Source organism: Ambystoma mexicanum, chromosome 7p (genome assembly GCF_040938575.1).
Source record: "Ambystoma mexicanum isolate Mex_15411 chromosome 7p, UKY_AmexF1_1, whole genome shotgun sequence".
NCBI lineage: Eukaryota > Metazoa > Chordata > Amphibia > Caudata > Ambystomatidae > Ambystoma > Ambystoma mexicanum.
In genome coordinates, this window is record NC_090939.1 from 703,562,084 (window position 1) to 703,583,041 (window position 20,958).

General features: G+C 44.9%; 1 long non-coding RNA gene across 1 annotated transcript in view; it reads right to left on the reverse strand.

Moving 5' to 3' along the window:
- Positions 1–8,532: 8,532 nt before the first annotated feature.
- Positions 8,533–20,958, reverse strand: part of LOC138526267 (uncharacterized) — a 282,649-nt gene continuing 270,223 nt past the window's right edge. The window contains exon 4 of the long non-coding RNA XR_011283534.1: positions 8,533–8,577. This is a non-coding gene — a long non-coding RNA (uncharacterized lncRNA). The remainder of the gene's footprint in view (positions 8,578–20,958) is intronic.

Genomic DNA, 20,958 nt, shown 5'->3' on the forward strand with positions numbered 1-20,958 from the left:
ACCTCATCTTCTTCTTTCTTAAAATAAAAGCATGCACAGACACACAAGACAACGGGAAGGGAGAAACGTACAAGACGTGCTTTATACACAAAAAGAGGAAGGAACAAGTGTGAGAGAAAGAGAGAAAGGGAAAGAGAGACAGAGAAAGAAAGAGAGAGAGAGAGAGAGAGAGAGAGAGAGAGAGAGAGAGAGAGAGAGAAAAGGACAGAAGGTAAGAGATAAGAGGGAAGGAAGAAAGCTCTCCCGAAAAAAGAAAGATACAGAGCTAGCAGCTAATCTTCGGCCGGCCAATGGAGCGTGCTACCGCACACTTATAGCCCCTGGACGGGCCAGTGAGATAGTCAGGGTGCAAGTACTGCTACCCCTTATTTTAAGATAACTGATGCACCAGTGTGTTCTCTGGAGGTGCCCTACGAATGTCAGAGGGGTGGACCCAATAGCAAAATTCCTTGACCTTCACAACGAGGGGAGTACAAAACACCACCTTGTAGAGCCCTGGGAACTGAGGATTATTACATCTGTGTATGAAATTGTGGACATAAATGAAGTCCCAAGGCAGCACTGGTTGTGTGGTCATATGCTCGGCATCTGTCACTGTAGTATTCTTGGCATCTGGCATCTCTGTCATCACAATCCTGGAAGGTGCAATCTGTCGCAAGACATATTTAATGGCCTTAGATAGTATAGTCAGATACTCTTTGAACTCCACCACTAGCAGCGCTGCAGCCCTATGTGCATCTGACGCTCTCCTTACAGGGGATATGGGAGTATGCATACACCATCCATTGACCACTTTGTGAGGATACAAATGGCGGTCTTTACTTGGTTGTGTGCATGCGTAAACTGAAGAGGGCCAGGGGCAAACAGTGCACCCAGTTTTTCTTCAACGTGGTACACAGTTTGGATAACTTACTCTTGAGGATCCAATTTATTCTCTCCACAACGCCATTGGCCTGTGGGTGATAAATTGAACACATCCGATGCTTGATGCCAAGAAATGCTGTGACGTGTTGAAATGACACATTGAAGAAATGTGTGCCATTGTCTGACCTTAGAACCTCACACACACCCCATCGTGGGAAGACTTCCCGCACTAAAAACCTCACAGTACACTGGGCATCCGGTTGTGTACACAGCCATGCTTCCACCCACCCTGAGAAAGAACAGACCACTACAATGAGGTACGTAGATCCATTACAATACTAACCCATATCAGTGTAATCTATGTGTAATTCACGGAACGACCCAGTAGGACAGGGATAGAGGCCCTGTAACATCTGTTGTGTCATCCCTGTACTGAAACTTTGACATGTTGTGCAATGTATGACCATTTATGTAATACTTTCCTGGATGTTTGGTATAAACCAGTCTTCCTGTATATCTGCTGATATGTGCTGCTTCAAACTGTGGTAAGGGTAATGTAACTGTTCGAAGGCTACCACTAGCAGCTCCTGGGGCATCACTGTCTTCCCAGAGCTCTCCTGCCTCCATAACAAATTGGTCAGAGATTGCTTACACCCTCTCTGTAACCACAACTCGTTCTCCCTTCCAGGTGCCCTTCTTTGTAGATCAATAATCTGGGAGATAGGCAATGCTGTGCAAGCTTGCGGGTGGGGCAGTCACAACGTACTCAGTGGGTATTTTGTCTGGCAGGTACACTGCCATTTTGGCTGTGGCATCAGCGGCTGTGTTCCCCATTGATATTTCGTCTGTCCCATTAGTGTGAGCATCATACTTAACGACCACCATAACAGATGGCTGTGATAATGCTTCTATCAGTATTTCTAGCAGTGCCGCATGTTGCACTGGGGATTCATCCGCCCTCCAAAATCCCTTCCTCTTCCAGTGAGATGAACTGGCATGCAACGTTGTTGTAACATAAACAGAGTCAGAATATATTGTGACATGGCACCCTTGAGATGATCTAAGTGCTTTGATGAGCACCACAATTACTGCCACCTGTGCAGAATAATGCATAGGCAACCTTTTCATGACCACTCTCCTTCCTCAAGTTGCACCACCACTGCCCCTGTACGTCTTTGCCCAACCTCCTGATCAATTGTGGAAGACCCATCAACAAAAAGTATATCACCCTATGTCAATGCACCATGCCTTGCTTTGGGAGTGGTATCCCCCTCCTCCTCTGTAGTAGGCATGTCCGTCAAAAAAGGTGGCAGGGTTACTGTTTTACACCTAACCACATGAATATGGAGTTTAGATATAATTATCTCATATGCCGAAGACCTTTGCGTAGTCAGAGTATATTTTGACCTTTCTTGAATGGCCAACATGTTTCACATACAATGTGACTGAACACCCCATGACAATTGCATAACTTTTCTCTATTGCAAAGGTAGCTGCTGCTAAAGCTTGTTCTCACAAAAACTGCCCTTGCATCACTGTACCAAAAGTACCACTATAGAAGGCCAATTTCTTATGGCACATAGCGCTTTCCTGCGTCAACATCGCTGTCATGTGCGGGCCATCTGAATATGAAAACAAATAAAATTCCTTCATATAATCTGGGGTAGCCAGTACGGGTGCCGAACTAATGACTTCTTTTAAGTCGTCAAACTGTTTGATCATTTCTGCCGCCCACTGTAACTTATGATCCTTTGTCTTTTGGGATTCCCTAAGGGCCTGTAAAAGTGGCCTTGTATATGCCACATAATGTAGAATCCAAGCCTACAGTAATTACAGAGGCCCAGGAACTTCTGCATTTCCTTAACTGAGGCGGGTCTGGGGGTGGCGCATACTGACTCTGCCCTGTCTGGTAATATTCTCTTGCCATTCGCTGACATGAACTGCCCCCCAAAAAAAACACTTGCTGTTGGCAATATTGCAATTTGGCCTGGTCAACCTTGTACCTCTTACAGGCCAAGAACTGTAGGAGTTGAACAGAGTCCCTTTGGCAGTGCTATTCACTGTCACTATACACTAGATCACCCACTTACTGGATAATCAGGCTAAGCATCTGAATATTCCCAAGAGCGGCATGCTGTATCCTTTTAAATATGCTAAGGCTCTCGGAATACCCCTGAGGTAATCTAGTGTGTTCAAACCGAATCTGAATCTGTGTAAATGCAGTAAAATACCTCGACTCCGGATATAGTGGAATTGATAGAAATTCATTTTTCAAACCCACTACAGTAATACAGTAAAATACGTGGCTTCTTTGGGGATGCTACATAAAATTGTCGCAGGATCCGGGACAACTGGAAACTCTTTCTGTACCACGTCATTTAGGGGGGCGCAAGTCCTGAATCATTCTCCATGCCCCCTGTTGATTTTTTAACCAGGTATACTGCCGTGTTGCACAGAGATATAGATGGCATGATGATCCCCTTGATAATGGATATTGCCTTACTCAGGGCAGCACCGCACCTGGCTTCAATGTCATATGTACAGGGGTCACATCTTTCAGTAATTCTACATCATGTGGATTTGTAGTCCACAACTGCAAAGTCATGTGTTGTAAGTCCTCATCAAAAAATGGGGGTGGAGTTTATACTGCCATTAAGGTACACTGCACTCTTCTGTGCTGTATCATTATGTCAAGGGGATACAGATCTCTAGCATTATTTCCCCCTCTTTGTCGTTATCTTCAAATAATTCATCATCCGTCATCTCCTTTAGCTGTACTATTAGATCTACACAGAACACTGTGTGCCACTCACACCTATTCCCGTCAATTCCCAACAGGACAGGCCTTTTGTTCCAAACCAATAATTCCTGTAAATCCAGCAATAATATTATTCCCGCCACCACCTCAGGTGACACCACTGGACGAAAGATGAAATCAGTGGGCACTCACCAAAACTGTTTGGCATTCTGGGGCACTGTCTCCGCAAGCACCGTAATGCCATAAATGAACATGTCTGGGTCTACCAAAATCACATGGACTACCACCTCCCTTGTGAGGGTGTGTATTATCAGCATTACGCTCATAAGGCACATCTCAGGAGTGGAATAGATTATCCCATGATATAGTCATGTTTAGCTTGCTGAGCAGGTCCCTACCCAGTAAATTGACTGGGGAACTCTCGGAATATATAAAGAGTGCTGGTACTACCTTCCCTCCCACCTTTACATCTAACTCCTCAGTGTATGGGACCTTAGAAATAGCCCCAAATAATCCCTGCATGGCAAGATATTTTCCTGATAGTGGAAAGTTTCCTTCCATGATACATCATTTAGTTGCACCAGAGTCCACCATGAATATGAACTGCTAATTTCCTATCGCTGCCCCCACCAAAGGTTACTCTTCAAGGTGGGTAGTCGTCAACAGGATTGGACACGCGGGTCCTCTCTGTTGGCTGTTCTGATCAGGATATGAGTTTGTTCCAGGGAACGAGAAGGGGCTACCTCCTACCACTGCTGCTCCCCCAAAGGGAGTGGCAGCCCCACCTAGTACCCTGTTCACTGGGGCAGCACTGCCCTGCTGTTGTTGTGGTGGGTGCTGCACTTGTGTGTCAGGTGTTTGAGGCTGCTGATTATAGGTTTGGTATTGCCCCTGTGAATATTCTGGATTCTGATACCCTTGACCCTGTTGCAGGTACTCTAGACCCTGGGTCCCATGGGCTGTTGGCCCTCTTGCTGCAGCCCATAATTATACCCCACTTCAGACCTGCTCCTGCATTCCCTTGTGAAATGTCCCCTCCTTAAACAATTCCAACATTGAGATGGTCCGAACCCACCCCCCGGGCCCAAACCCTCCTCCTCTTGCTCCTTAAAATCCCCTCTTCCTCATTGCAACCCTCCGTGTTGCCACTGTGGGCCAGGATATTATTGACCCCCGCCCCACTGTCCTTGTCCTCCTTCAGCCCAGAGCACTGCAATAGTGACACTTACAACTTGGGAGTACCCTCCATTCCCTCCACCTGTACTGGTGTCGATATAGGCACCTGAACAGCAACGTTTGCCAATTTCTTCTCCAAAAATGTTGCTTCTTCTCCATGAGATCTTTGGGCTGTTTCCTTTTCCCGCTCCTTAATCCTTTTACAATGATGCACTATTATACTCTGTATGTCCGTCCACCCCTTTGCCTCAAAACCCACGATCTTATCCAAAGCCATCTGCACTTCCTTCGGCAAGCCCCACTTTACAATAAAATGGAAGAATTGTATTGATTGATCCCATGGGCCTCCCATCTCAGCTCTCCACTTCTCTTGCATTTTAAGAATACATTGAGCTGGGTCCTCATCATCCCCCATAGTACACTGCATCAAGGACTGTAAATCAGGGGTAACTGGGAAGGCACTCCATAGTTCTTCCCATAACAATTCTCTAACTTTATTGAATGATTCTCCATCATGTGCATCGTCTCTCAAAGTTACTCCCAGTTATCCGGCCTTAACCAACATGTTCCCAGCCTGGTGCCCAATTATAGAAACCAGCAAGCTCTTAAGGTGCCCTATTCCAAGGTGCGCCCCTGCTGTTTACTTTTTGAATTTTTAAATCCACTTACTCGGCCCTGCTGTGAGCTGTGGGAGTGCCTTAATTAAATTATTCTTATCCATTTGGGGCCAGGGCACATACTGTGTCCTCCCTGCCCCTTATGTATTATGGGCATATGCATCTTTGCTCTACTTCCCACACCATTCTTTGTTGCTCCTCTTCTCTTTACCAATGTAATCCGGCCAGCCCTGTTCTTCAACCAGACCCCTGCCCACAAACCTCTCCCCTTGGGGGCTACTCTCAGCCACATCTTCACCCCTTCCTTCTCCTTCTCTCTGACCCTCATCAAACATATCATCCCCCTCTTCCTACACATTCTCCTCCTTCAGTGTATTCTCCTATCCCAAGATAATCCCAAAATAATCCACCCACCCCGGGCTTCTTTCTTTCTCAACACCTACACATTTTATACCTTCAGTATCCATCTTAAGCAGCACTTCCCTGGTGTTCCATTCTCCCGACCCTTCTCTCGATGCCCCTATATCCCTTACTGTTCCTGGGGATGTCTGTATCCTCCTCAGTTCTGTTATCAATCCTGTCAATTTATCCTCAAACTCCCTAGACCTGTAACCCGCCAATGCCAGTACTTCAGGCTGTATGGCATACTGAGGTGGGGGAGCGGAAGCCTGCGGTATTATGAGCACTGTGGGGGACCCTGCTGCAGCAAAAGGGGTCCCTATCGCAGCAGGTACATAGAATGGATTAATATACCCTTCTGCAGGATATGTTGTGAAGGGATATAATCCCATATCCTTCCCTAGCGCCCCGCCTTCTCCTTCCCCTTTCTACACTTCCCGTCTCTGCACCTCCATTTAATGCCCTTGATCTTCTGCATCTTCGAACATACGCCAGAGATCTAGAATCTCTTTTCTCTTCTGTAGCTGCTTCCCCTTATATGTTGCTACTAAAAATGTGGACATGTGACCCAAAATGCTCTTGTTGAGTGAGCCATGCCCTGGCCATGGGCACGGCACCCCCCCTTTTCCGGTCTCTGCAGTCCACTGCTTATGCTATTTTTGCACCCTGTCACAGTACAGTGGCAGGGCCTTATACATATGTTCTATCAGTGGTTCACCCCCATGCCAGTGACATCTATTTCTTACTAACCCTGCAAAGTCCTGCTAATGCGCTGTGCATGCTGCTGCTTGCTTGTGACTACAAAAACAAAGGAAATCAGCATCCACCATTCTCTATTACCCTTCCATGCATGCACACACCACTCCACAAGATCATCCAACACCACACCACATCGCCCCTTCTAGGGCCTGTTCTTTACGCAAGAAGCATTAACACAATAAATTAAAACTAAACGCTAAACAAGCTACCACTACTTATTCAGGCCTACTACTTATAGAAGACCACTACTCTTATTTTTATATTCCTCCTTCAAAAAATATATTATTTTGTCACCGGGAATGGGCCAGGTCAGGCTTTGGCCAGTGTGAGATAGAATGTACTCCTGGCACCGGTTTCTGATTGCGGCATTGTTGGGCACATTCCTCTTAGGTAAAAAACACATGTTTGCAACACTGTTAGAACAATGTATAGGCATCGTGGTGGTTGTGGGTGTGGGCTGTCCTCATGGGAGCTTGGGCATGGCAAATGTGGTCTCTCAAAATTGGGCCTAGTGCATGCAATGTCGCATTTACAGCACAAGCCTTCCCTTCTACCTATGATTACTAATATCTACGCAAAATAGCAATGCTGTTTGTGCTTTTCGAATGCATTATGTAGTTTGGACTATATTTGGTTACTTTAAAATGGGGTCCTGTTAGACAGGGAGGAATCCCTCTCACTGTCCTCCCTCCCCCTTGGGCCATCATAGTACCTCAAATGCATCTCGCCTCACTCTAAAGCCCCAAGGAGGTGGGGACGGGGCTGTCTCCTTTGCAACATAAAAAGCTGTATATATACTCATTCATCTGGTCTCCGACTCCCCGGCACTGGCAATACAATACCAGTAGTCATTGTTTGTTTCATAATTGTAACCCAAAAAGAGAAAAGAGTTCGCTGTTAGTCAGTGCTTAATTTGTAGGGCTATTTGCCAGGGCATATTTCTGAGCCATGGCACTTATTGTCTAAGACTTAGATTGTTTATGAAGTAATGGCATCCAGAGCATCCATCAACTCCAATGAGCAGTTTCAAGATTTATTTTAACACCAAATGTGTCGATACTGTTGGGTGCAGCTGTGGATGGTGGCAGCAATGGTGGGGAGATGCCGCCCGCAGTGTGAACAGCGATCTTGAAAATATTTGGGCCCTGCCACTTATTTCCTTACAAATCAAACACTGCCATTCTGGATTGCTCCACAGTGTGTTGTGAGGGGTACAATGCATGAGGCAGGGTATCAGGTTGAGGACTACAGACTGGCATATACAATGTGGCAAACCAATCAGAAATGGACATTGCGTTCACCCTAAAGTTATTCCGTATTTTGGAAAAATAAACTCACATTCACAAAATATGCCTATTATTTTTCAAAATCAGCAGTTTGTGAATTCTGCTTATGGTTACTGTAGTTCTGCCTGTTCCTACTGTACAGTAGACATGCAGAAATTTAATACACCAACATTCAAATCAACAGAAATGTGCACTGCTTGTTTCTAAAAAGTCCTCTACTCTGAAGTTGTCACGCTTTTGTGATTTTTGTTGGGAACGCATACAAAGATACGCTGCTGAGCTCTAATGGTAATGTATATGTGGTTTGCGAGCGTGGCCTGGACATCACAAGTGCCAGTAAAAAGCCACTGGTACTAAGGGTCTGATTATGAGATACACATTATTCCCTTTCCTAATACCTCAACATTCAGTTACCACTACCACATGCGGCCATGATTCATAATCACGTGGACCTAGTAGTTCTTCAGCATTTTTCTGTCCCGTAGGACTACGTTGCAGACATGCAATATCAGCACTTGTGGTAATGCTGTGTGGCTACTACCGCATCCATTTACTCACCCACAAAAGCAGATCGTTTTCCTGTGTTCCGGTTGCATACATTGGAGGAGGAAAAAAACAAGGCAGTTTTCCCAAAATACAACCTGTTTTATGAATACCACGACAGCCAAACTTACAATGAATCCACAGAGGCGGAGGTGTTCTTCCCTCTGCTTGGTACCTGTTGGTTATGATATAAATGAATAAATAAATACATAAATAAATGAATAGATAAAAGAAAGAAAAAAGGGGGATTTTTAATTTTCTTTTCTTGTGTTACAGTTTATTCTACTTTTCACAAATCCATACTCGCATCCTCCACATCAATATAAATTAATAACAGACAGCATTCCCCCACATCATGATAAAACGTCCAAAAAGGTTCAAATTTTCCTCCAAAACAGACTATAAAACATTATGCATGCACGGTCATTCCCCATCATGAAGCGATCCCACTGCCCCTCAGCTGACAAGTGCGACCCCCAACCAATGGATTTCCCATTCTGCATTCTCGGAGCCCCCAGTGCTTCACACACACATAACAAGTGTCAGGCCTTCTCTACAGTGCTGTCTCTACACAGATGACATTCCCGGTCTGATCTTGGGTTCTTGTGACAGGCATCCTTTATTTCCCTTGTTCTTACCACATTGCACATCATTTTTAAATAGTCACAGATCAAGTCATTTCCCAGGAAGTCATGTTTGTATGTTGCTGGTGTAAGGAACGCATGGTGGCAACAGTAAAGACAGACACAAGCGATCACAGTTCAAGGGTGTTTATTAAACTGTATAAATGGGTTGGAAAAACGCCTAATCTAAACCTAATTCTAAGAACCGAGCAAGCTATGACCATCACATAATAATAAGGCAGTCCTAGTGGCATATTGTCAAATAAACTGGCCTATACTAAGAAAAAACACCTATTGCCAATTCTTACAACTAAATACAAAAGAGTGTGGGATAAGGTTCTTGAGAAAGAAAGAAGTGTTCATAAATGATAAGTCAGGATGTAGTAGCTGGGGGTCTCCCTTCCCCACGTTTTTGGCACGGGACAAGGTGGGATTCTGGAGCAAAGCACACACTTGTGCTTTTCCCAGTGCAAGCCTACCGTTTTGTTCTCAGGTACCAAGACCTCTGGTGGTTAAGTCTCTTTTCTACAAAAGAAGTCTTTGGCCTCTGAGGACCTGATGCATTCCAATAATAAACAAACATTTCCTTTCTTTCTGTACATTGGGGGATGACTGGATGCCCCTCCTCTGGGCTCAGATCCAAAAAGAATTTGTAGCAATATCAGGAGCATCAGTGGTTATGTATCTTCCTTCTAAGGGTCTGATGGGTTAAAAATAAGAAAACAAAAGTTCCTTCTTGATTACACTTTGGTGATGACGTTTCACCCCGGGTCCCCCTCTTAAGGGTTCAGACCCCTCTTGAATGTTTGCTTCCCTCTTTGGGTGATGCTGGCTTCACCCCTCGGTCACCCTCTTCCGTGCTCAGACCCATCTTGAATGTTAGCCTTCCTCCCCGGGTTCACTATGGCTTGTAGTCTAAGGGACTTTCAACAATCTTCTCCATCACATTCACAATGCTTAATGTCTTTTTAAACAGCTCACAGTGAACCTCCCTTTCTTGGGTTTGTTCTTGTCAGCACAAATGTTTATTGAAGCATCAGGTCTCGCCCCTTTTTATCGGCATCCCTCTATCGGGTAAACTCTTGCTAATCTTTTCTCTTGTCTTGCGGGATTTGTCTCCCTTAGCTTTCTCTACCTCTGTATGACCACTTTGACACTCCTCTCACGGCTCTCGCTCAGCCTTCTGGTATTGGTAGTTTAAAGAAAATGGGGAATCAGTTAGAGTCTCTCACCGTACACCTGCATGGTGTCAGTCTCTTTCAGCTGGTTTTCCCCTGCGACCTTCACCGTTTTTTGCACTTTCCTCAACTTGTAACTTTCATTCAACACAGTTCGGTTTCTTATCGGTTCCACCCTCAACTCACCAACTGTGATGAACCGCTTGGCTTTCCTTGTATCTGGAGTCAAGGAAGTTACCACGGTAGCAAGCGCCTTCTGCTCCCCTGTTTATCAGCGTAGGTGCACTCTGTGTACCGTTAACATCTGCTGCAGCACACGTTAGCTTTTGTTCAAGGTCTTATTATTTCTTCCACAGAGGAATCATGGGTCTGGGTCAGAAAGGGCAAGGTCGCTCCTCTCCTTGTCACCCTCTCGGTTCTCAACACCTTTCTCCACCTCTTCAACTGCCGCCCTGGAAAAGCTGTCTTGTCGTGATGACTGCCTTGCTCGTAGTGTGCTCTCAGGCTCCACCTTTTATCCTTGTGGGGAAGGGAAAGGGACATCAAGTGTGAGTGATTCCCGTCAATTGCCTGACTTTGCCTGACCCTTGTGTTGGGACATGTCAGGTAAAGAGCCCTAATGTTAGTCTGTTGTCTTTTGTGGTGTGCAAAAGTGTTCATGTTAGAAAGGGGGGATAAAGAAGGGTTGAGCATCCTGTATAGTAGGATAGGGAAGAGGATTTATGAGAAGGGGAATACCACGTCCCACCCGTCGGTGTTCCTGCTCTACTCTCCGAGTACCCCTCTTCCACTTGATCCTCTCATAGAGGTCCACCCCAGGAACTGGATCCAACAGCGATGGCCGTGTCCTGGCCACCTGGATGACAGTTCCCTGGGGACTAGTTAGGGAGACACCTTCAGGTTTCTCACAGTGGGTGGCACCTTGACTGGACATAATGCGCAAACTCCCCCACGCTATTACTTGTGCCAGGATTAACCAACACCTGCTCTTTCCCCTGTTCCACAATGATGGCTTTCGCTCCTCATTTTTAGTGCCTCAGGGATTCACCCAGGACTCCACTTGGGGCCTTCGTTAGCCATGTCTCAGCTACCTCACATATTCTTGCCACATTACAGCCCACCATGTACTTTGCGCATAGCTTATATGCCTCCAGGATGAGGTTCAACAGTAAGCTAGCTGGTGCGTAAACCATTTTCCAATATAGAGTAAGACACCCCAAAGCCAGCTTCAGGTTAATGGACATGAGGCTAAATTCCAACACTATCTTATCAAAGGAAGTGTGGGTGCCTAGACTCTTGACCATTGCCTTTTCTAGTGTTGCAGGTTTTCTGATTTTAGTTAGTGCCCAGGATTCCATGCTATATTGCATCATTGGGACCACTTTAGCCTGGTAAAGATGTAATATAGAACCCACTGAATGTCCTCCCTCTGTATGCAAGAACAGGCTAATCCTTCCCATGGTGGCACTACTCTTTAGCTTCACATAATCCATCTAGGACATCCCGTTCAACCTAGAATCCAAGTGGATGCACAGGTATTTATGAGATTTTACCACCTCCAGTTTTGCTCTTGCCAGTTCCCAAGATTGTCTGAACTTCCATTTTCTCCTAGGTGGGTCAAATATCATGATCTTGGTCTTAGAGATGTTAATAATCAGACTATTGTCATTTGTATAACTCTTAAGATTACACAGGGAGCTTTGTAGCCCCACCGGGGTTAAATCCAATATGGCCAGCTCATCTGCGTAATGTGGGATGTTTTTACCCATGCATCCGAGCCCTACCTCAAAAACTGTACAGTACTGACATTAAAAACATCATGATGGCCAGAGCTTCCCAGAAAATGCACAGGGAAATGCATGAAGAATAGGCTGCCACTCCTTTTTGCCGATGTTATGGGCACAGAAGGGCACTGCCTAAAACCACCATTGGACTACCCACACAGTAGTCTGAAACCATTGGGAATAGCAATGCTGATTGCCAAAAGCAACCTAGAATTGTGGGGAATTCATTTTCTTAAATCCCAAAAATGGTTGCATTACCAGTACTCACCACTATCAGAAAGCCGGCGTTTTAAAACCACCAGACTTTATGGAAAACTGAATAAATGAACCCAAAGCCTGCCAAAGAAAGACTTACTGAGAGGTGGATCCAATGTAAAGTTATATTCTGAAGTGACTTGAAGGTTTATAAAAAAGACTGGCTGAGCTGTGGATTTCAGCAGTTTAAGTAAATTTGGACTGAAAGACACTAAAACTCTAAATGTTTAAAAGAAATGAGTGACCTACTTTTGAGTGTCACATAGGTTGCAATTGTTTAAATGTCATAGTTTTGAACTTAGAATCAGCATTCCAGCTGCATATGTAAACATTGTCTTGACTTAAACTGGGTAACAAAAAGTGACATTAGCTGGGGCCTGGCTTAAGGAACTGAATTCTGCCCACCAGCTACCCCCGATAGGAGATGAGACTTGCACAACAGCTGTGTTCCCAGGCCTAGCTGTCCTTTTGCTGCTCCCACCAAAAGGGATATGACACTTCTCTGATTGAATGACCTGGGCTCTGCAGGAAATTGAACAAAGCCCTGTCCTGACTCAGGCAAATGTTTTATTATGGGGGCCATAAATGGCTTCCTCTTGAACAATGGGCCTTCCAGGGCCCAGGCAGATGGTTTATTGCAGGGGTAATAAAAATGGCTTCCTCTTGGCAGAAACTGGGAGGGGGAGAAACTGGAGACAGAGGCTGAGCTTGAAGAAAGTGGAAAGACTGGTTTCTGTACCATGTGACCTGAAAAGACACACCCCTGTAGCCAGAATATGGTTTTAGAAAAAGATGAATAACTCATAGTACGGACTTGTGAAAATTATTTAAATGATACCATAATTCTTGTGATTTTTCTGCCCACATTTTGAGAGGTTTTTAGAACCGGTGGCATGATCTGGGGGCAAGCTAGCAGTTAAGAGGGTATAACTTAAAATGTATGCATGTTAAAAATCTGACACTTCATCAAGTAATGTCCATACTCCTTGAGCACGTGTGTGTAAATTTGGGGTAATGTCCGATATTGCGAAACCAGTTAAAAAGTGCAAATGTCGCCATTTCTGAATGCAAGCTCCCAGGAAGAGCCTGTAATGCATGATGGGTGCATGTAATTTAAAACAAATGTGTACCTGTGCAAATATGTCTTTTGGGTCAAAATATAGATTGTGTGTAATTTGACAGGGGTGGGTTCTATGTACCATAAACAGACCTCATCATGATGACACTTCATTTCATTCCCCCAATCAAGGGGAAGAGGATGAAGTGGCCAATGACAAGTGGAGAGGGGTAGAGCCTAGTGATGCTGCACACACACACCCATTTTCAAAACACATAAAAGCAGACAGTCAGGACAGATAGGGACCTTCAAATCCATTTGCTGCGGGACGCTCAGCCGGGGAAATCCATACTTTACCTCCATCAACCTTCAGAGAGCCAACATAGAGACTTCAATCTATCCACATCCAGAGACCCAGACCAGACCGCTGTTAGCAGAACCAGAGAGCTGACCCAGATCACTGTGAAGTGCCGAGACCAGACCAGAGTCCAGTCTAAAACCTGACCAGATCCGTGGCGAGGCCCATTCTATTTCTAAATATATTGTGAGTACCCAGCAGAACTGTGTAGAACCAATCTCTTAGTTAAAATAATATAATTCAATCTATTTTAATCTAACCAGAACTGCCTCCTAACTGTCACCTGTCATTTTCCAGTTGCTAGCTGTCACTTGTCTTTTTGAACTTTAAAATTTCAAATCTGAAAAACGACCTTTACCATATCGCTCATATCTCCGTGACCGTTTGTCCTAGAGACTTGCAGTAACTTTCATCTGGAAGCTGAGATCCTAGGCTGTCCCAAGCCCCCAAAACGATAGTGCTAGTCCTTGTAGTTCCTCTGTAATCGCAAAAAACGCACTCGCGAATTTACCGCGATTTGCAAATTTCTCCACGTGTAAAAACAGAAGATTCTTTGCTTTCCTTGCTAAAAATTTGTTTGCCTCTTAAGAACCATCCCTGAATTATTGCTAGAGTGAGCCTGGACTAATATTAACTTGACACCACTCACCCTGAACCTCTAGAGGGAATTAAAAGCATTTTAGCATATTTTTCACTTCATTGCCAGCACATATAAAAGCATTTTGGGCCTGTGTTTCAAACTTCTGTGTTTCAAACTTTTGTAGTCTAAGCTTGCTGGGGTAAACTGAATTACATTTGATTGCATTTCTGAGAACTGTGTGCTTTCCCTCCATTTCCTTGCATTGCATAAAAGGGGAGGGGATTGCCAGAGAAAAGTGATTACATTGTTTTGTTGAAATCATATTGAGTATTTTCTGTATTGCATTTTCATTCAACATTACATCTATCTGAACTTGTAGAAAGCATTCTCTACCACCTTATTCTTCTGTTCCTATTCACAAGTGTGCTAGTGCCAGACTATCCATTATTGATTACTGCTCAGATTCAGTGTGATATCCAATTATTAATTATTATAAAGTGTGATATACATATCTATTGTTTAAATTATCAAATAAACCTTTTAAACTTGCAAAACAGAACTACTTCTTGGCTCAGTGGGGTCAGGAGGATTCCAAGAGAGGGGTGTTATATAGGGGTAGTCATCCAGAACGCATGAACTGGACATAAAGATATATCAATAAGGGTTTCCATTCAGTATCCCAGACTAGGCTTTGACTTAGCTGTAGTGTTGAATTGAATCCTCTTACAGTAACCTAGCCATTGGAGTTCTGTAGTGCCAAGCTTTGGTGGAATAGCAGCAGAGTGACTCAGGGCTGATCCCATATCAGCTGCATAGAGGTTATATAGGATCAGGGCCAGTGTACAGCCCTGCTTCAAACCCTTGGTCATTGGTATCCATGCTGTACAGCCCACTGATTGATCCACTCTCACCTTGACCCTCGTCTGGGAGTACAGGAGCGCCAACCTTTTGAGCAAGCCTAGGGGAATACCCTGTGATTGCAATTTACTACACATCCTGTTACAATCAATGGTGTCAATTGCAGTAGTTAGATCAATAAATGCAACATAAACTGGGACCTTCATCACCATCCATGGTTGTTCAATCACGGTTGTCAAAGCCAGCGTATTGACACTGGTATTGGACTTTTTACGAAAGCCAGTTCGATTTAACAAGATGATCCCCAGTCGTTCTTCTCACAGTGTCAGTTCTTCCCGAAATATTCTGGCAAAGATCTTAACCGGAACATTTAGCATGGCCATCATACGATAGTTCTTAGGGTCATCGTGCCTGCCTTTTTTTAGGACAGGCATAATGATGCTGTCCTGTCAGGATGCTGGTATGCGCTGTAGTAATTCAATGCTCTTAAAGAGGGAATGTAAAGTGGCGGGCCAGGTTGGGGGGACTGCCTTGATGACATTACTGCATATTCAGTCCGGGCCAGGGGCTCTAGACGTCTTGCTAAGTCTGATGACCGTCTCAATGTCATCTTGGGACCTCTCTTATTCCGATTTGGTCTCCGTCAGCAGCCTCCTTTGGATAGACAACATATCTCTGCCCCAGGGTCAATCCGACATGGTTCACCCATTCTACCTCAGTGACTCCATTACTGTTTCTGGTAAATGGATGCATGCCATTCACGATTTTCCAGAAAGCAACATTATCATTATTCTGTGTTGTTAACACCAGCTGTTGCACCTGTGGCTTGCCATAATATATGTGTGGCGCTTTAACCATTTGCAATTTTCAGCTTTGGCCAGTCTAACTTTTGCACCCTTTAACAGTGGTAGATGTTCTCTTGCTGCTATCTTGCATAGGTCACCCCTCAGCTTTCTGTGACCATCCCTGATTGCATGATCATAAGGATGGCATTGGTTACCCTTCTTCCCCAGGGCCATCCCGCTAGCAGTGTTACTCGGACTGATTGCACATTTGTGAATCTCCTTCAAATTAGCCTCAAACTGAAGCATGACACACTCCTCAGTCAACCCCGCCCCGGATTCCACCGTCTCTACATGATGTGAGTCCAAGCACACCCTTGCCAGCGTTAATGGCACTCTCCAGGTTGGAGTCGCACCAACTGATGCGGGATAAACTGGGATCAACACTCAGGTGGCCAGATTCTCTTTCATCAGTGAATATCGCCTCCAACCTTAGATGGGCCAAATGGGGTAGTGATCGTTCTCTGGACATTGATAGCTGCACATCATGAACTCCAGTATACTTATTCCCCCATTGCCCACCCTAGTGAAATTGGGTGGGGTAAGAGATGGATGTTGCACCCCTATATAAGGTCTTGCAGTATCTAGTCATTGCATCGTATGCAATACCATTGAATGCCTTACCATAGAAAAGAAAAAATGTTGAAAAAAAAAAGCATTGAATGCATTTTTTAAAGGTAAAGGGTTTAACTGAATTATAATGGGTTTTTAAGGTTAAAAACGGGTGGTGGGGGGAACCCCCCCATTAAAAAAAAAGAAAGAAAATGCATTGGATGCTTTTTTTTGATACTTTTTTTTCTATGGTAAAGCATTCGATGTTCTTGCATTCAATCAAATGACTATAAACCGGTCTTGAAATCTCCCGGGTCTCCCTCATGCTCGCTCAGCATGCCACAAACTCGGATCAACAACTCCCACATGCCACAAAAGGCAACAGTTCACTGGATGTAGGCTGATAGGTGGGTTTACTTTTTCCCTTTCATGAGTAACAGGTCCAGCCAGATTGTTCCCCTTCATCACGGTAGAAAATGGTACAAACCACACAATCCGAACACCAAAAGGTCCCACATGGCTACCAGGAGGTAGTTGCATAGCCTACCGGGTACCCACCATGTTGAGCGACTCCTAACTAGACTCCAGCTGGATGGCGGGGAGCAGCCGGAGGAGTGAGCTTCATTCTTCTCCTAAGGCGGCTCGTGTTACCTCACCCCCCAAAAAAAAATGTTTCAAATTGAAAAGGAGACACCTACGTGCAGGGCCGGCCTTAGGGGTGGGTCGTCTGGGCGACCACCCGGGATACCCTGCCATTAGTCCCCCACCACCCCAGGTCGAGGGAATCTTTCAAGGTCTCCCCCGAGCTGGCGTAGTGGGAGTAGACGTGGCCGGCGCACTATTGCAATTAAATGCGCTCTTTTCTCGGGAGCACAGCGCATTTAATAAAAATAGGGAGCTGATGCAAAGCATTTTTGTTTTGCCACCCTGGGAGCTACGGCCACCAAGGCCCTCCCTGCCTCTGTGTGAAGAGCAGCATCCTGAATGTTTACATGCCGTTTGGTTAAATCTCTAAATTAATTTAGCCTGTTTCCTTTCTTTTCAAAACCATTTGAGTCCTTGCTTGTTTGGGTGAGCCACGGAAGGTCGCAGCGTGCCACACTCCTCCAATGCACGTGTTTGCATTGTTTAGGCTCGGAATACCTTTTATTTGTGCATTACTCGTGAGGCTGCAGCAACCTGTGTGCGATACCACATCGTGAAGTGCCTTAGGGTGCGCACACAGCTGTTATTGAACACATTTTCTCTGTCAGTTGATAGGCTCCTTCTCTAAGAGCCTGTTTTGGCAAGGTACTGGATGCCTCACAATGTGGCACTTCCTGAGAGTTATGTTCAGTCTCTGGGCGCTTTCTTCCCTTCCTGATAGATTGTATCCATCAGTGGTGATTATTGGATACAGAGGCTTGAGCCTCATTACTGTATAGTCGTGGTCTCTTTGAACTCGTCCCAGTACGGCTGGTTTGACAGGGTCTTCACCGTGATGGGCCGGGGGTAGCAGTAATTTAGTCGCTGCGTTTTTATTTACCTTGACCTTGACCATATTTACAAAATAATGACCTGATGCAAATTACATTTCGGGGTTGTTCGTGTTTTGCACCTGAAACCCGCCCACCAATGACCTTTGCTTTGGCTCGCAGCACAACAGCAGTCTGTGGAGAGCTGTGCAAGGTGTGGGGAGGCGCATGCAAATACCGTATTTCAGGGACTATCAGTGGCCCGCATCGGTGGAATGAATAGGTTCACTGTTCCTGTGAGTGGAGTGCACCGCCTCTTCTGCTTGTTCAATCTGTTTTGGGTACACGTCAGGTGAGGAAACCCCCAGCGGATTCTTCGGTGGTCTGTATTCACCTCTGAATGGTTGACAGATAAGCAAGCGGCTGCGCATCCAGTCAAACGGGCTGTCAAGCGGCTCACTGATTGCAGACGTGATCCGGTAAGCTAAACACGTGCGCCGTTATTTCAGAAACATGCTTCTCTCTTGCTGCACGATGTCTACAAAGCACCATGCGTGTTTCTAAGCCAGGTGATCACATCGTTTGTACCAGGGACCGTGATGGAATGAGAGAAGCTGTGACAAGATATGAATTCGTTTGGAGTTTGAAGTCCGGTCTGTTAAAACTGCTGCTATGATATTATTTTGCAATCAACTGACAGGCGCATGTATTTCATGAGCCTAAGTCAAACGGCCTATAAAGACAAGACATGTCAGAAATGTTTTTTTTAAAGGGATTGGGCTTTGGGTTGGTATACATATTTATTGTGTACTGTATTTGTAAGTCTTTTCGTCCGAAGACATTATAAAGAACGAATATCTTTTTATTGAATTCAAGCAGAGCTAGCGTGTGTATTCACGCAAGGACACGCAAACGTGTTGAATTACCTAACATGTTGCGTTGTGCCTTTTTGTTTTCACAACGTTAGCTGTTTAGATCCTGGCGCTTAGGAGCAAACATCTATTACTTACTCTAATTGCAGGGCTGGTAAATAATGTGGCAATAAGCCACAAGACTGCGGGCCAATACCCCGCGGGGGCATTACCTCAGGCGGTATTGGCCCGCAGTCGAGGGGCTTATTGCCATTAGTAACCCGGCTCGTTAGACCGGGGTACTAATTGCTTTTTTTTCTGTTCCGAAACGTTTCGGAACAGAAAAAAAAAAATTCAACAAAAATGGCCGCCGGGAAAGGGAAAACGTAGGCCGTTTTCCCTTTCCATGGCGGCCATCGGGAGCGCGCGCGCTAGGAACACTCTGTTCCCAGCGCGTACGCTCCCGAGAAAAGAAGAAAAAAAGAAGGTAAGTGGGGTGGGGAAGGAAAAAAGAAAAAAAAAATGTACCGCGGTCTCCGGCGGGGGACGATGGAAGCCTCCAGCCGTGTGGAGTCCTGGAGCAGGGATGGCCCCGCTCCGAGTCTTCACACGGCTGGAGGTTTCCATCATCCCCTGCCAGAGACTGCGGTATAGAAGGTAAGTGGGGTGGGGTGGGGTGGGAGGAGGGAGGAGGAAAGGGGAAACAAAAAAAACAAAAAAAACAAAAAAAATCTTACCAGAGTCCCTGGCGGGGCACAAGGGAAGCCTCCAGCCATGGGGAGGCTCGGAGCGGGGACTGCCCGTTTCGAGCATCCTCATTGGCTGAGGGGCTGCCACGCCCCACGCCGGGAACAGAGAACCCGGCACGCACGGCGTAAAAGGGAATACCGTGTGGTATGGCTCGCAAATGAGCCAATCACCACGCTGTATTCCCGTTGCGCCGCGTGTGCCGGGTACTAATGATACGGTATAAACGCGACAAAGAGCACGACTATTGTTTAATGCATTAGTTTGAATTTAAGACTGATTTATAGTTATGTTGGGTGAGGTAATTTTTGTAAAGTGTTTTTAATTTCCATTTCAGGTGACTTGTGGTTGTCACAATGGTTTCGATGCATTCACCACTGCAGTCTGGTTTGATGTATTCTTTTAAAAGATGGCCACCTTTTCATGCATGATGATTTTTCAATTGTTGCGACATTTCAGACCCTTAATAGGCTTGTAGATGCATTATGTTACTGCTCAAAGGTTCAGATGAATGTACACTTTGCATGTTTTTAAAAAATGTTTTATTTACTGTGGTTTACTTCAAAGAACTTTTCACATATGTTATTAAAACAAATAGGCAAAACATTAAAAACATACTTTCTTTACCATGAATTTAATATATTTGTTTCTAATTAATACTTATAAATATGCCTTTGCACATAGAACCCACAACAAACCTGAAATGGATCGATTTCTTCATATAATTATGTAAACATTTCCATTACACTCCTTTTACCATTAGACCCGAAATTATACATAAAATAAGTAAACAATGTCCTTATAACAGTAATTTACACAATTCCCTATTACAAACATAATACCCTAATCAGGGTCGGACTGGGACAAGAAATAGGCCCGGACACCCCAAAAAAAGTGGCCCACCCCATCGCCTCAAAAAAGTGGCCCACCCATCACCTAAAAAAAAAAGTGGTCCTCAAACCATCATCCGTGAATCGCGTCAATTCACGACTTTACAGAAAATGCTATTTATGGAGGGTTCATGTGTCTGTTACATTACAACACAACTCATAAAATAACATAACTTTGCATACAAGAATGGATCACCATATGTGTCATTAATATCTGTGTGTTTAGATCCACATTGTCAAATTACTGTGAATGCAAGCAGACGTCCAAGGGCAAATGATAATATGTTATTGTATAGCGCATACGCTCTTTTTTATGGAACAAATATGCATACAATAGAACCCAACCTGTGTTGGTACTCATTTATCAACCTCAGAAGGATGAAAGGCTGAGATGGCCTTGCTGGGATTCAAACCTGTTACCTGCAGATCACACACACATCGCAGCAGCGAGCACTTAACCCACTGAGCTATCATATCGGCTATAGTAAAATGAGCAATTATTATGTATGGGATACAATTAAACTGGT